Source organism: Cervus canadensis, chromosome 6 (assembly GCF_019320065.1).
Source record: "Cervus canadensis isolate Bull #8, Minnesota chromosome 6, ASM1932006v1, whole genome shotgun sequence".
Taxonomy (NCBI): Eukaryota; Metazoa; Chordata; class Mammalia; order Artiodactyla; family Cervidae; genus Cervus; species Cervus canadensis.
The window spans coordinates 6,905,298-6,909,873 of NC_057391.1; positions in this window are offsets into that span (position 1 = coordinate 6,905,298).

Genomic DNA, 4,576 nt, shown 5'->3' on the forward strand with positions numbered 1-4,576 from the left:
CTGAGCCAGCAATGTTCTGAACTTGGACAAAAGCCCTGAATGACCTTGGCACAATATCTAGCCTATCTGATTTCCTTCTTTTCCTCATTAAGAGAAACTATTATACTGGATGGGGGAGGGGGGCAGAGCACAAAACAAAGAGGGCCAGATCGCCTATCTTCCAGACGCCATGCACCTCAGTTTCCTCCTCCATGATGTTAGGGGATCAGGCTTCAGGCACTGGGTGCTAAGGGTCCCTAACATCACTCTCCTCTGCAGAACTCAGGCAGGCCCTCTGGCAACAATGTGAAATGGGTAACATTTGACTTCTTCAAGCTTCAGCCCACCTCCTGTTACCTGATGCCCTGGAGCTGAACTCTGGATGCCCCAGGACACTTGAGAAAGAATCCTGGTGTTTTACTAAGTGATATAGCAAGATATGCATGTGTGTGTGTGTGTGTGTGTGTGTGTGTGTGTGTTTGTGTATATATATATATAAAGCCAGAGAATATTATGAACATATGAACAACACTTATACCAAAAACTACATGAGAAATTTTTGCCCTTTTGTCTTTTCGTAAAGGTTCAGAATGTACTAACCCCTGATTTTACAGATCACATCCAGGACTTCATGCTGAATGTCATTAAGTGTTCAGTGTTTGGAACTCCCAGCTCATCCTGACTTGGAAGCAAGTTTATTTATTCAGCATAAAAGGAAGTATTTGAACTCACAGAGTGTGATTCTCTGCAACTTTTAAAAGCAGCAAGACTGGACAGACAACTTTTAGGACAATAAGACATATTTCTCTGTTCTGAATATTTTTTGCTATCTTAACTAGACAATTCTAGCTATGTAGGAGCTCAGCAATTAAAAGGACTTAGTTTTGGCTAATACAGGTAATAATTTAGATGACAAAAATGAGCCGGTTTTTTTGCCTAAAATTCTGTCTGTTGTCTTCTCCATTCAACTGTTTAGTTTTTGAACCATTCTTTTGTGAAACTAAACACGTAAACAACATTTTCATGAATATCACCATATCGCCTAGGTGAACAGAACAAACTCTCCCCAACCCACTCTTAGTTCTTTGCCTTGGTTTTTTAGATCTATCTGGCCTTTTGGAGTAAAAGATTTGCATAAAAATCAGTGCAAAAGCAAAATGGAACTGTCCTTTGCTGACTAGCAGGCATAGAACATGGTTTCTATTCCTTTCTTTCTATCTCCTCAATGTTTAGCATGGTTTCCACCACAAAAGACATGTCAGAGAGATTATGCTTGAGAATTGACTGAGAGAGAAGTCCAGCCACTGCTTTAAGTACAGGACTCAGGAGAATTAGAATCAAACAGCAGGCAGGCTGACAGGTTGCCCACAAGCTGAACCACCAGCTGGCCTAGCTCTGGGCACGTCCTTCCTGCCTCTGACCCAAGTTTCATTTGTTGCGATGGAGCTTCTTTCACAGAGACTCTTTTCAGGGCATGGTTTTGTCGTGGTTCCCAACTCATCTTCCCCTCTCCAAGTGAACATGGGGCTCTCCCAGTCCCATCCTAAGAAGCTGGATGATTCTCCTGAAGTTCCCATCCTGACATCTTTTCCCCCAAGCAGCTAACCAAGTTGATCCTTTTTCTTTGGCTTCTTCTGTGATACTTACAGCGTTGCGTGCTATCATTTAGAAGCTGCTAACGGAGAAGGACACAGCACAGTGAATTCCATCAAAGCGCTCTTCTCCCAAGCCGCCAAGTGGAAACCAGTATCACACTGTGCCCTGAGAGAGTATTTTGTTGATGCTACACTCATCTCAACACCTGCCATGATCCCTATGGGTTTGGGGCTGTTTTTTCTTTTTCTGTTATGAGGCATAACCTGTCATTCTCCTACCTTTATTTATGCAGCTTGGGTTTTTCCTGACCCCTCCTTTCTTTTGCCCTAGTCCCTAGACAGTGGAGCGATTAGAACATTAACTTTTGTGCCTTATTGCCATTCCTGGAGCCACTGCACAATGACCTGCTGTTACCACAGGGCTTTTTCCAGGGTCCTGTCTGTGATGGGCAGCTCTCAGGAAGGACAAATGCATAACTTCATTTTGTTTCATGAGACTATTGCTGGCAGCTGAACTGGTTGGAATGAATGACCTTGCATTGAAAGCCATTGTGTTTTTCCTTCTCAGAGACATCACAGTTGCCCACCTGCCCTCTGAATTCTATGCTAATATTATATATACTTTCGTGATGCTGCTGCTCTTGGGGGAGAGAGGTTGCAATGCGTGCACTTACTACTTTACATAGAGGTCTACTGCCAAGGTTTAACTCTGCCAAAACCAGGTGCTGTTTAAAAGTGTGATCATTTGTCAGATATGGGGTTTTCCTTAAGACTCCCTTCACTGTAGGGTTTGTTGGCATCAAAGACTCAGGGAGGGGCAGGAAATTGATTTCCGGACCCTAGTTTGAGGGAGGCAAGTGAGGAGGATGCACCAACACATTAATTTTGGATTAACTTTTGAAATTAATCATCCACTGATATGGCACATATTTATCAGGACTGCCCAGGTGGAGCTGTGGTAAAGTGTCCACCTGCCAATGTAGGAGACTCAAGAAACATGGGTTCGATCCCTGGGTCCAGTAGATCCCCTGGAGAAGGAAATGGCAACCCACATCAGTATTCTTACCTGGAAAATTCCATGGTAGGGCTACAGTCACAAGAGTCAGACACAACTGAGCACAGCTCTATCTATCTATCTATTATATGCAAGTACCGTGTATATAAGCAGTGAAAAAAATTGAAGAGCTGTTAAACTAGAACAACAGATGAATTTTTTTAGGAGCCACAAGTCATAGAGACCCAAAAACTCTTTGAGGAATAAATGAAAATTACCTGGACATAGTACTTTTATATATCAGCTCTTCTTTTTTCTTTCTCCTTTTTTAAAAAAATGTTCTAAAATAGAACCATCATCGGGGGCACCAATGAAGCCTGATAGAGGCATCACAGGAGAGTAATCAATGCCAGCGCCCTCCTGGTGTGAGATTACACAGGAGGAGGAGAGGGGAAGCGTGACCTCTTGCCTTTGTGGGCTCTTGGCCACCATATCCTGGGGATTTTTTTAAGGGACTGAACAACTCAATCAAGGGAAGTTAACAAGAGTCAAATTCCAAAACCTAATTTTTGAGGCCAAATACTATAAAACTGCTTAAGACCCTGCCATAGCGTGGATACCCAGGCTTAGCTGGATTAAATCTATATTATCATAGAGAAGCACTAAATAGAAGAACTAGAAAAAATTCCTATTAATGTTAAAATAGAATGGAAACTGAAAAAGTCATTTAGATTTAAAAGTGGTATTTGTAAATTTGTTTACAAACCAATTAATGTAAAAGTTACAAAATTAAAATGAGCTCAGATCTTCTGGCCCATGAGAAGTTTACCATCCTAGGTACATGTTTGGTAATGTTGGAATGGATTTTCATGAGAATTTGGGCTAGATTTTCAAAAATTTTGTCATCAAAGGTTTTGTTGGTTATTGAAAAGGGCTCTTCACCTAATGGACAGATCTTTCTCTATAGCATTTCTAGCTAGAGGCAGCTAACTGCTTTCTTTCTTTTTTGCAAAGTACCTCATGTAATTTCAAGGAAACATTATTTTAGGACTCAAGTTTATACTAATTAACAGATATTCTGAGAAGATATAAACTCCAGACATTCAGAAGAGCTTAATTTGCCACATTTAAAAAAGACACTTGAAGTTAACATTATAGTTTGCAGAAGATAAATTCCTAACTCTGTCTATTTTGTTTAATTTTGCTGCTAAGAATGTCCTTAATTCTTTCAAGTGTCTGTAGAATTCACTCTCAAAGTAAAAACAATTTAAATTCACCTCAAGATAATTTAAATAAACACCACTAGACTGTGTATAACACTTGGAGTGGGGAGAAGGGCTGAGGGCTTCATGAAACCTAATGCTAAACATTCAGAGTTTAAAATGACAGAACATTAGGCAGTGTTTTTTGTAGTGACTGTCTTGCCTTCCCTCCCCTCCCCCACTGGACCTTGCGGCTGATCAGCGGGAGGTTCCTGCCTTAAGCTTCAACTCTGCCTATGTGATCTTCGTTCGTAGTAAATTCTCCCAAAACTATAGATGAGATCTGGTTAAATAACTGTGACACTCCAACATGCTTGTAGACATTTTAGAAAAATGAAAAAAGCTGCCATGAACTGAATGTGTCCTTCCCGTCCAATACCCCAAATTCATTAGTTGGAGCCCAATGTGATGGTGTGGTGATATTTGGAGGTGGGACCTTTAAAAGAGGAAATTCATGCCCATGCTCAGTCAGGTCTGACTCAGTGAGCCTGCCAGACTCCACTGTCCATGGGATTTTCCAGCCAAGAATCCTGGAGTGAGTTGCCACTTCCTACTCCAGGGGATCTTCCCAACACAGGGATCCAACCCGCATCTCTTGAGTCTCCTGAATTGGCAGACAGATTCTTTACCACTGAGCAACCTGGAAGCAAGGAGGAAATTAGAGTTAAATTAGGTGGGGCTCTCATGATGGGAACAGTGACAGACTTTATTTTCTTGGGCTCCAAAATCACTGCAGATGGTGACTG